Below are 13,222 nucleotides of genomic sequence, written 5' to 3'. Positions count from 1 at the left end.
AAAATATTATTCATTATACCAGAATATTCCACAATGATACGAACCAACATCAGTATGGGCAAATTAAAACTCAAGTCATCCTTTGCAGCTCAAGACAAAATGTATTTGCCGAATCTCCCTGGAATTACACTTTTTCATAGTAAGTTGGTACATGGGTACAAGTCCATGTCCCGGTGGTCGCAATATTGGAGATAGCTTCATGAGATCAGACATGCACCCTGAGCCCACTCAGACACTCTTGACACACATTCCAAATGGGAACTACAAATGTGTCTCATGCGCACAGTGAAATATCACTATAAAAACATCCTTCTTCAGACACCCACATACAGGTTGAAAAAACCCTGTTCGGGGTATCACCTCATCTCCTGTTCATGTGGGAAAGCCTATGTAGGACAAATGAAAATACAATTAAAACAACGCATAGCTGAACACCGCAGCTCAATCAGGTGTAAGAACATTGACTATCCAGTAGCAGCTGACATTGTTGAAGCTAACCATCCCATCTCCTCCCTCAAATACACAGGCAATGAGCATGTGGCTCAACCAAGGAGAGGAGGTAACATTGAGATCCTACTTCGACAAAGGGAGGCTTACTGGATATCCTATGTAAAAACATTGACCCCTAGTGATCTGAATATTGACTTTGATCTCAGGCCCTACTTATGAACAATTATCTTTTTCATGAAAAAGTCTTATAAATTGATATATTCTTTCTAGAGCTAATCAGCGCACACCCAATATGTTCCCCCTGTTAATGATGCTTATTATGCATTATGGTTGAACCAAAGAAACTATTAAATATGTGAAATTGAATTAACCTATAATGTATGTTGATGCTAATATTATGTACACTATCATTCAAAGGTTTGGGGTCACTTAGAAATGTCCTTGTTTTTGAAAGAAAAGCACATTTTTTGTTCAATAAATAACATCAAATTTATCTGAAATACAGAGTAGACATTATTAATGTTGTAAGTGACTATTGTAGCTGGAAACTGCAGATTTTTTATGGAATATCTACATACAGAGGCCCATTATCAGGAACCATCACTCTTGTGTTCCAATGGCACGTTGTGTGAGCTAATCCAAGTTTATAATTGAAAATGTTAATTGATCCCGTTTGCAATTATGTTAGCACAGCTGAAAATGGTTGTCCTGATTTAAAGAGGCAATAAAACTGGCCTTTAGACTAGTTGAGTATCTGGAGCATCAGCATTTGTGGGTTCGATTACAGGCTCAAAATGTCCAGAAACAAAGACATTTCTTCTGAAACTCAGTCTATTCTTGTTCTGAGAAATGGAGCTATTCCATGCGAGAAATTGCCAAGAAACTGAAGATCTTGTACAACGCTGTGTACTTCTACCGTCACACAACAGCGCAAACTGGCTCTAACCAGAAGAGAAAGAGGAGTGGGAGACCCTGGTGCACAACTGAGCAAGAGGACAAGTACATTAGAGTGTAGTTTGAGAAACAGATGCTTCACAAGTCCTCAACTGGCAGCTTCATTAAATAGTACCCGCAAAACGGTGTTAAATCAACAGTTTCTTTGATACTTTGAAAACTCCATACAAATGTTTGTTACTAAAAGCAGTTTTATTATGCTACAAATAGTAACATTTCTTCTTGTAGTCTTTGTGACAGTGGTGATATCGCTCACTGCTGCTGCAGGTGCCTGACATCAGAGTACACTGCATCATCTCTGCTGGTCTTCTCTCTTGCTCTTCTAGAGGAGGACTTCTTCTTGGGGGTGAAACTTACAGCTGCATAGTTCAATACGTCACTGTCTTGATTCTGAGGGGGGTGGAGCCATGAGGAAATACATTATGATGACAGCATGATCTACTATATAATGTTTCTATTCTCCTGTGGAAGAAAACACTCTACAAAAGACATGACTGTTCAGACTGTACACCCACTACGATGACCTGACAGTCAGTGGAACAGTGACCGACAGAAGTTCCACAGAAAAATTAAAAACGATCACAAAGACAAGTAGTCTACATCTAGCACAGTGACCTATTACTTCCAAGAAAACTTAATAACAAAGAATGCACAAATAAGCTGAATACTAGCTGTAAAGAAAGTTAAATGGCAGTTTCTTGTAAAAACTACCAATATTATCTATTTATAAATGTTGACAAGTTTAACTGATTTCCCTGAGATGTTGGGACATCAGTCCACCCTTCAAAGAGATTGAAATTGAGAAAGGCCAGCTATTATTTTTTATGACAATCTGTCTATTTTTAACCTCATGTAGTTAATTAACAATACTGATGTGTTGGGCATTTAATGGATATTTACAGAATGTACATTGCATAGAGATGCATGTAACATTAGATACATCCGCTATAACATTAGATACATTAGATATAAAGTAATACCTCTGCTATCTCTGTTCAGAGTCTTGCACAGCGCCCAGACAAGTAGAAGGGTCACTATCCCCAGAACGATGTTGGAGAAGACCAATGACAGAACAGTAGGACTCAGATCAAATGGAGAATCATGCTCTGGAACTGTGGAAAGGGTATCAGTGAATTCATATTGTATCATCATCAAACAGTAAAATATGGAATCAAAAGCTAATGGTGATATTGTATAGTTTGTTGACACAAATGAATGAGGTCATTTGGAGGTAGGCTGCGTGCACGAATATACTGTATTGTGGGGATATTTACAGATTAAATGGGATTTACCTTGAATGTTCAGCTTGGTCCCGTTTCCAAACAGTATCTCCCCACATGAGCCCACAGCATAGTAGTAAGTCCCAGCATCAGAGAGGCTGAGGTTCCTCTTGGGGAGGTTGTAGACACAGCTCTGTGTAGGAGACCCAGCCTCAGGGCTCTTCTCACACTGATCACTCCTGTATCCATGGGTGTAAAGGATTCCTGGACGGGATTCTCTTGAGCCATGTCTGAACCAATAGACACTGTGTTCTCCTACACAGGTCTCAGTGTGTATTGTACAGTTCAGAGTCACAGAGTCTCCTGGCTGGACTGACTGGACTGACATCCAAATCAAGGGCGGACATCTCATAAGCAGAGAAATAAAAAAGTTGGACTTACCCATCTCTAGAAGAAGTGGAAATATCAGACACAGTGTGATCCTCTTTGAAGGTGTCATCCTCCTCACAACTTGTCTTGAGTGGAAAAAGTCCACCAATGTAGACAACACTTCAACAATGGAGTTACAGGTGATTGGTCGAACTGGACCCATCATTTTTGTTGACGCCTTATTCCGGTACTGCAATCTTCTTCACATTGTCCAGAGTCACAGAGTATAGATTTAGTACAAATTTAGAAATAGTCATTCAAGTTTGACATCCCTTATTCTTTATCACTACAGCTAATGTTGTCTACGTCAAGAGACTCAGTTGTGAACTTGTTGGGAACATGCATGCAATGACACTGTCATTCACTAGGGCTTCTATCACCACACGGTCACTTCACCTCACTAAAAAACATCTATGGAAAAAATATATTTCAGGACTTACACTCAATTGGATTGGCTGGATAGAATCCATTCCCATGATTTTGTTATTGAGGAGGCAGATTCCCCTAGGCCTATAGGTGATGATAACACTTCACAGTTAAAACTGTGTTGTGTTTGACTAAGAACTACAGATCTAGGTGAAATGACCTAATAAATAGTACTCCCTGTTAACCCATGACTGAATAGCCAAGCACGACTTCAACACCATTATTACATTTTCAAAAGACACAACGGTGGTAGTCCTGATCACCAACAACAATGAGACACCCTATAGGGAGGAGGTCAGAGTCTTGGAAGAGCGGTGCCTGGACAACAAACTCTCCCTCAATGGGATCAAGACAAAGTAGATGATCGTGGACTACAGGAAAAGGAGGACCGAGCATGCACACATTCTCATTGACGGAGCTGTAGTGGAGCAGGTTGAGAGCTTCAAGTGTTTTGGTGTCTACACCAACAACAAACTATCATGGTCCAAACACCCAAAGACAGTTTTGAACAGGGCACGACAACGCCTAATTCCCCTCAGGAGACTGAAAGGTTTTTGCATGTGTCCTGAGATCCTCAAAAATGTCTCAAGCTGCACCATCGAGAGCATCCTGACTAGTTGCACTGCCTGGTATGGAAGCTGCTCGGCCTCCGACTGTAAGGTGCTACAGAGGGTAGTATGTACGGCCCAGTACATCACTGGGGCTAAGCTTCCTGCCATCCAGGACCTCTATACCAGGCTGAGTCAGAGGAAGGCTCTAAAAATAGTCAAAGACTCCAGACACCCTAGTCATAGACTGTTCTCTATGCTACCACATGGGAAATGGTACCGGAGCACCAAGTCTAGGACCAAAAGGGTTCTTAACAGCTACTACCCCCAAGTCTTAAGACTGCTGAACAGCTAATCAAATGGCTACACATACTATTTGCATTGACCCCCCCCCCCCCACGCCTTTTTTTACGCTGCTGCTACTCGCTATTTATAATCTATTATTAGTCACTTTACCCCTATGTACATATTACCTCAATTAGCTCGACAAACCTGTACCCCAGCACATTGACTCGGTTCCGGTTCCCCCTATATATAGCCTCGTTATTGTTATTTTAGTGTTGCTTTTAAAATTTTTACCTTAGTTTATTTAGTAAATATTTTTCTTAACCCTTGTATTTCTTAAAACTGCATTGTTGGTTAACTGCTTGTAAGTAAGCATTTCACTGTAAGGTTGTTGTATTCGGCGCATGTGACAAATAAAACTGATTTGATTCAATCTCATTGAAAGCAAGTCTAAGAAGTGGTAGATCTGTTCTATGGGCTCTATTTCTAAGCTTCCCGTTCTTAAGTTTAGTTTTTGCATCTTTTACTTTCAGTTATGTACATCAGTTTTAAACAGCTGATAATACAATATTTTTGGTTATTAGAAAGATATTTCACAGCGGTTTAGATTGTACAATGATTCTCTACACTATTCATTGCTTGTTTTGTCACATAAACTGAAATTACGTGAACTATTTGAATTTTAGCAACCAGGAAATGGCATAGCGATTTCTGCATATTGCACCTTTAAAGATTCCTGAGTTTGGCCTAAATAAATACATTCAACTTCCTTTGTCTTGACTGTTGTTAAACGCTTTATTCATCTTTTGTCACGTTCTGACCATAGTTCTTTTGTGTTTTCTTTGTTTTAGTGTTGGTCAGGACGTGAGCTGAGTGGGCATTCTATGTTGTGTGTCTAGTTTTCCCGTTTCTGTGGTTGGCCTGATATGGTTCTCAATCAGAGGCAGGTGTTAGTCATTGTCTCTGATTGGGAACCATATTTAGGTAGCCTGTTTTGTGTTGGGTTTTGTGGGTGGTTGTCTTCAGTCTTCGTGTGTCTGCACCAGATAGAACTGTTTCGGTTTTTCACATTTGTTTTTTTGTATTTTGTAGTGTTCACGTTTATTGTCTTTAATTAAACATTATGGACAATTACCCCGCTGCACTTTGGTCCTCTCCTTCTTCCACAGAAGAAAGCCGTTACATCTTTTCACAAGCAAGTCCATTTAAAAGGAGTCTGGCAGAGAAGCAATGCACTTCATTCAAGTAGCTACAGTAATTATTAGTTACAGTAATACAGATAATAATGTTAATAAAGTGAGAGTTGATAAAAAGTGAATTCATTGTGCTGTTTCATTCATCCAGTTCTACTGTCTGATCCCAGCGTACACCACTGTCTCCATGTGACCTCTCTGTCTTCTAGACCTGTTCTTCTTGTTGCTCAGATTCAGAGCTACTTAATGGAGACTGTCTCCATCTTGGTCATGTGAGAAACAATTATAAAGGGGGAGGGGGAAATATGACTATGTTATTATTCAATATAAAAATGTTCATACATATTTTTATGGTAATACAAAATAAGGAATTCTACTTACCCCTGCATCCGTAGAAGAGACTGCTGGACATGCTGTCAGAGAGACTGATCCTGAAAAGAAACACACCAAAGCTAAAGATGCAACTCCTTCTTCCAATGCAGATACATCTGTAGATGTCCTGACTAGAGTCCTGACTAGAACCAAAAAATGTGATCATATTATTCCAGTGCTAGCCTCCCTACACTGGCTTCCTGTTAAGGCAAGGGCTGATTTCAAGGTTTTACTGTTAACCTACAAAGCGTTACATGGGCTTGCTCCTACCTATCTTTCCGAGTTGGTCCTGCCGTACATACCTACACGTACGCTACGGTCACAAGACGCAGGCCTCCTAATTGTCCCTAGAATTTCTAAGCAAACAGCTGGAGGCAGGGCTTTCTCCTATAGATCTCCATTTTTATGGAATGGTCTGCCTATCCATGTGAGAGACGCAGACTCTGTCTCAACCTTTAAGTCTTTACTGAAGACTTATCTCTTCAGTAGGTCATATGATTGAGTGTAGTCTGGCCCAGGAGTGTGAAGGTGAACGAAAAGGCTCTGGAGCAACGAACCGCCCTTGCTGTCTCTGCCTGGCCGGTCCCCCTCTCTCCACTGGGATTCTCTGCTTATAACCCTATTACGGGGGCTGAGTCACTGGCTTACTGGTGCTCTTTCATGCTGTCCCTAGGAGGGGTGCGTCACTTGAGTGGGTTGAGTCACTGACGTGATCTTCTTGTCTGGGTTGGCGCCCCCCCTTGGTTTGTGCCGTGGCGGAGATCTTTGTGGGCTATACTCGGCCTTGTCTCAGGATGGTAAGTTGGTGGTTGAAGATATCCCTCCAGTGGTGTGGGGGCTGTGCTTTGGCAAAGTAGGTGGGGTTATATCCTTCCTGTTTGGCCCTGTCCGGGGGTATCATCGGATGGGGCCACAGTGTCTCCTGACCCCTCCTGTCTCAGCCTCCAGTATTTATGCTGCAGTAGTTTATGTGTCGGGGGGCTAGGGTCAGTTTGTTATATCTGGAGTACTTCTCCTGTCTTATCCGGTGTCCTGTGTGAATTTAAGTATGCTCTCTCTAATTCTCTCTTTCTCTCTTTCTTTCTCTCTCTCGGAGGACCTGAGCCCTAGGACCATGCGTCAGGAATACCTGGCATGATGACTCCTTGCTGTCCCCAGTCCACCTGGCCGTGCTGCTGCTCCAGTTTCAACTGTTCTGCCTGCGGCTATGGAACCCTGACCTGTTCACCGGACGTGCTACCTGTCCCAGACCTGCTGTTTTCAACTCTCTAGAGACCGCAGGAGCGGAAGAGATACTCTTAATGATCGGCTATGAAAAGCCAACTGACATTTACACCTGAGGTGCTGACTTGCTGCACCCTCGATAACTACTGTGATTATTATTATTTGACCATGCTGGTCATTTATGAACATTTGAACATCTTGGCCATGTTCTGTTATAATCTCCACCCGGCACAGCCAGAAGAGGACTGGCCACCCCTCATAGCCTGGTTCCTCTCTAGGTTTATTCCTAGATTGTGGCCTTTCTAGGGAGTTTTTCCTAGCCACCGTGCTTCTACACCTGCATTGCTTGCTGTTTGGGGTTTTAGGCTGGGTTTCTGTACAGCACTTTGAGATATCAGCTGATGTACGAAGGGCTATATAAATACATTTGATTTGATATTAAAGAAGAGCAACTTATCTAAGGTTGTTACATACCTCTGCACTGCAGACACTTTCTCTGGTTCATCTTGTACATGATGCAAGCAAGGACAATGATCATGATTAACAAGAAAGCCAATCCTACACCCAGGCAGTACACCAAGAGAAGAAGGTCTGCCCTATGGCCTGTGGAGATTCAAACATTGATAGAGGACACTCAGAATAGCAAGTAAAGTATATTCTACACAGTAGATTAGTAAAATAAAGAAAAATATTCAAGCCGTATCAACTACCTTGAATGTCCAGCTTGGTCCCGTTCCCAAACAGTATCTCCCCACATAAGGCCACAGCACAGTAGTAAGTCCCAGCAACCTCCCCAAGAGGCTGAGGTTCCTCTTGGGGAGGTTGTAGACACAGCTCTGTGTAGGAGACCCAGCATCAGGGCTCTTTTCACACTGATCATTCCTGTCTACATGCGAGTAAAGGATTCCTGGATGGGATTCTCCTGAGCCATGTCTGAACCAATAGACACTGTGTTCTCCTACACAGGTCTCAGTGTGGATTGTACAGTTCAGAGTCACAGAGTCTCCTGGCTGGACTGACTCAGACACAGGCTGCTGGAGCACAGTCATGTTTCTGGATCCTTATCCTGACAGAGGATTTATAAGTCAGTAAATCTGTCCCCAATGTTGTGTCCCAAGTTATCATTGTTTAAATCATACACAGTCATATCTGATTATGCAAATATAGCATATTTAAGCCATTGTATCCAAAACGTAAAGTTCAAAAGCCCTCAAGATTATAGTTGCAGAAAATTTGTTACAATTTTCTTTCTTTGTAAATTCAGATATTGTCCCTTTCACAATGAGAATGGCTCCTTCTTCAAACTCCACCTGGTTGGCATAAGAGTTCCCACAGTAATATGTGGCTGAATCAGAGTCTGAGATCTTTAGGTGATTCATTCCTTCACCGCTTTCCACTGAGAAGCGAGTGTTACCCTTAAATTCATGGTAAAATGTTGCATTCTTGTTATACTTGTAAAAGACTGATAAGATTTGAGGATTGTCACCCAATGTTTGCTGGTACAACATAAAGTACAGTGCCAGGTTGCCTTTATAGAAGCAGTGCAAAGTCACTGTTTCTCCAACATTGCCTGTAACAAGATGAATTTCTGAGGATTGTGTAGGAGCTAGAATACACACAGAGACATGATCCATTACTTACGCAAGTCCTTTATATACCCAAAAAATCCATGAATTGCATCAATAAAGTACCTGAGTGTACACCCCTTAAACAGAGAAATTTCACAGTTGGACTTACCCATCTCTACAAGCAGTGCCAGTATCAGACACAGTGATATCATCTTTGAAGTTGTCCTCTTCACAACCTGTGTCTTGAGTGGAACAGTCCACCCATGTAGACAACACTTCAACTATGGGGTTATTTGTGATTGGTCGAACTGGACGTGTCATTTTTGTTAACACCTTATTCAGCCAACCATGGTCTTCGTAAGTGAAAATCTCTCATATAATCCATGCAAAGTGAACCAATGCTTACTGTTTAGGATATTTTGTTGAGGGTGGGTGAAGCATAGACACTTTGTGGTGTCTAGAATATTTTTTTTGGGGGGGAAACGTATAGTTTGCTGTGTGGGCACCAGCTGAATCAAAGATGTCCAACAATGAGGCAGTGTGTAAAGAGAATATATGAATATCCTTAATTTAATGGGGTTAAATGTATAATATTATCTGGTAAGTATGCAGTACATTTTCAAGCATACATTACAAAAGAATGTACCTGTATCCTCTTGTTATTAAACTCAGTTGTGTGCCTAAGATAGATTTAGCCCCACCCCATGCAACAGTTACAGGCAGTACTCTTGATGACCTGTAGGGGGACTGTTATACATAGAACATGTCCTGATATGTAGGGTGAACAGGGGTGGAGCATTACTGTGAGGGTATGTGGGGGAAACACCTACAGAATGAAAGTCAGTCTTATCCCTGTCATTCATGTACTAACTCAAGTGTAGGCTACTAGTTGAGCGTTTAGTAGGGGTGTACCTCGGTGGGTAGAAATCTTCACTGTTGCCTAATATACATCAATACAATTTCTACTTTAAACTCTGTAAACAAATGATTGTAGTTTGAATGAAACCTATGATATTTTAAGTGGTAAGATACAGGCTACATGGCATACAGTATATAAGTGGACTGTGATGCTTATTGTCATGGTTGTGAACAACATTGAAAGATTGAGAGAAAACAGAGTGACACCACATAGACATCCTGCTGAAAACCACATAGAGACACAGGGTGTGTAAAAGGCCAGCAGGCCTGTCCAAAGCGTAGAGACGGTCTTGTTTTGTGCTCACAGCAGACCGCAGTGTGCAGGTACCTATGAACATCTCGCTGTGTGGGTGCATGAATGGGTGGGACTAGCATTTATCAGTAGGTTGGGTCTGCAGAAGCCCTCTGCACAAGTCTATTTTAGTCAGTATCAGTTGTTTGAATGGATATTTAATAATACTAAAAGAAGCAACTTATACATGGATTTCAGAAGAGCAATTTAATGAACTGACATATAACTTTTAAACAAGGTCACTGGCCATTTATTTTTAGAATGCAAAACAACTCAGCAATCTCAACAAATACTCATTTTCAATACAAGTTGATGATATTTCCAACATTTACTGCAAAAAGTCCATCGACATTTGTCTTAGATTGATGTATTTCCTGGTGGTGTAGATGATGATGAAGATGGTCAGACAGCAGAGGAGAACTCTAGATCTTATGATGGAGAGAATGACCAGGATTCTCATCTGTGGATCATCAGAGTGACCACGCTCAACATCCAGCTTGGTCCCGTTCCCAAACAGTATCTCCCCACATGAGGCCACAGCACAGTAGTAAGTCCCAGCATCAGAGAGGCTGAGGTTCCACTTGGGGAGGTTGTAGACACAGCTCTGTGTAGGAGACCAAGCCTCATAGTTCTTCTCACACTGATCAACCCTGTCTCCATGGGTGTAAATCATTCCTGGACGGGATTCTCCTGAGCCATGTCTGAACCAATAGACACTGTGTTCTCCTGCACAGGTCTCAGTGTGTATTGTTCAGTTCAGAGTCTCAGAGTCCCCTGGCTGGACTGACTCAGACACAGACTGCTGTGCAACAGACATGCTGTTGGACTCTAATTCTGAAAAGAGTGACAAAGTGAGATCATGGTGTGTCAATTGTTTGTCCTGCTAGATTTTTTTATGAACACTTTATTTTGTATATTTAGAATTTCATGAATGCAAAATGAAAATACAAAACAAAGACTTAAGTTAGTTTACCTTTGACAATCAAATCTGCTCCTTGTCCAAATGTGACTTTGCCCACTTCAATAGCAACACAGTAGTATGTAGCTGAGTCCCCTAACTGTGTATTAGAGATGGTCAGGTTAAAGCTGTCAACTCCTCTCTTCACAATCAGACATTTAGTCCCAGTGAAGTCCTTGGTAAAGTTATATAACTTACTTATTTGTTTGAGAATTAGAAATATCTTAAACAGTGTCACCATCTTTGAATATATCATCTTGAGTGGAAAAAGTCTACCCAAGTGTAAAACAAAGGGCTAATGGGTGATTGGTTGAACTGGACCCAATCTTCTTTGTTGACACCTCATTCAGACGACCATGGTCTTGTTGTCTATTGCACCCTACAGAGTCACACAGTCTACTGGCTGGACTCAGACACAAGATGCTGTAGAATGCAAGTAACTGTCTTGAAGGTTTTACTTGTTTGGTGGTTTGTGGTTTTCTCACCTCTTTGGAGAACCCTGGTTCAAAATATTAGACTATTTGTTCTCTCACCTCTCTGGAGAACCCTGGTTCAAAATATTAGACTATTTGTTCTCTCACCTCTCTGGAGAACCCTGGGTCAACATAGTAGTCCATTTGTTTTCTCACCTCTCTGGAGAACCCTGGTTCAAAATAGTAGGCTATTTGTTCTCTCACACTTACTTTAGTTAAATCAAGTGTATCTTGCCTTCGTTGCAGAAGACAAGAAAAACCAAGTGTACCTAAAGTATTTGAAAAGAAAACAATTATTATTTTGAACAGGTCATTCAGCAGTCAGAGTACTCCAGATTACGCATAGTAGGGCTGTTTTACATCGACCATGTCTTGTCGAACGGTTAAGAGCATTGGGCCAGTAACCAAAATGTCGCTTGTTTAGGTCCCCGAGCCGACTAGGTGAAAAATCTGTGGCACTTAACCCTACTCGCTCCGGTAAGTTGCTCTGAATAAGAGTGTCTTCGAAATTACTAAAATGTATGTGTGAACAGGAGTAGAACATTGGAAGTGTATATGGGATAAACACCTACAGCATGAAACAAGTCAATTTTATGTCAGTCTCATTCCCTATCATTCACAGAAATATGCACAAACTGAAGTGTAACAGCTGAGAGTGCATCACTGATTGGACTCACCAGCCTAATATAACCAATACACATGACACACTATATCCACTCTATATCACTATCTGGTTAGAGTGGTTCTCGTAGGAGGCAATCTATCAGAAGGAGTATCCTCCTCCATTGGTCTCCTGACAGAGAACCCTGCAGTAGTCCTAGAACACTTGTCTGATTGAGAATGCACTAGTTCTCCCATGACGTCATCTTAAAATGGCCCCTCATCCTGAGCAGATAGATATAGAATAGATGGTTCTGTATTATGACATGAGATGCTTATCTTGGAGAGTTCAATAGAGTTCATTACCAGTTCATTGTGGTTTGAAACTGATTTCAGATAACTATTTTATGTCCAAGTAAGTTTATAAAGAACTGGTTTGCTGTGACTGCAAGTTGTCAGTAGAAACATGAACAACAGTAACAAATGTGAAAACAACAGACTGACACCAGATAGACATCCTGCTGAAAACCACAGAGACACAGAGAGCAGGTAGGAGGGTCCTGTGTGTACAAGGCCAGCAGGCCTGACCAAAGCCTAGATAAGGCCTTGTACTTAGAGCAGACCGCAAGTACCTGTGAACTTGTTAGCTGTGTGTGGGGGGATGTGAGTGTCATGCTATCAACTCGTCAAAAAAATAGGTTGTGTGCCTTACTTATGCAAAGACTCCCCGGAACTCAATTACAAACAAATGAGTTATTGTCTTCATCATACAGATCACTCAACTGCCTGTTTCATTTTGAGTGATTGTTGCTCCTTGTTACTAAGCTACACATTATTATAACTATGTTGAGGTTAGTAGTAATGATCCAGGGACGATGACTGTCTGGCCTGTTTGGTGGTTCCTATTTAAATACGCTGGAAATGATTTTGAACATGTTATAGATGTGTAATAAGCATGTAATAACTATATTACCTTGTTATAGATTCTTCATAGCTACAAGTTGCTGCCAACTGTACTGTTGAGGCAGTTGTGGGGACTTCCATGTACTTTGCTGCTCCCTGTTGAAAAATAAATGGATTGGAGTCCTGCAATGTGCACTTATACATATTCACATGTTGTCAATAGTTTGTGAAAACTGCTCCATTACATATTACATATTTATTATCAGTCTCTCAACCATATCAATCCTGTTCAAAGTATATTCAGCTAACAAGTTTATTTTTAGTTCAGTCTTTTCTTATGGAGAGAGAGAGTTGAACTCTTAGTGACATGAATGTTGGTGGTTTTGATGGTGTGTGAAGAGAGAGTGTG

At 41.3% G+C, this 13,222-nt stretch overlaps 1 pseudogene; it reads right to left on the bottom strand.

Moving 5' to 3' along the window:
• Positions 1-1,656: 1,656 nt before the first annotated feature.
• The window catches only part of LOC120049506, a 32,900-nt pseudogene continuing 21,334 nt past the window's right edge, over positions 1,657-13,222 (bottom strand).

This window comes from Salvelinus namaycush, chromosome 6, assembly GCF_016432855.1.
Source record: "Salvelinus namaycush isolate Seneca chromosome 6, SaNama_1.0, whole genome shotgun sequence".
Lineage (NCBI taxonomy): Eukaryota > Metazoa > Chordata > Actinopteri > Salmoniformes > Salmonidae > Salvelinus > Salvelinus namaycush.
Note: the sequence above shows the minus strand (reverse complement) of the source record. Positions and strands in the feature narration are given on the sequence as shown.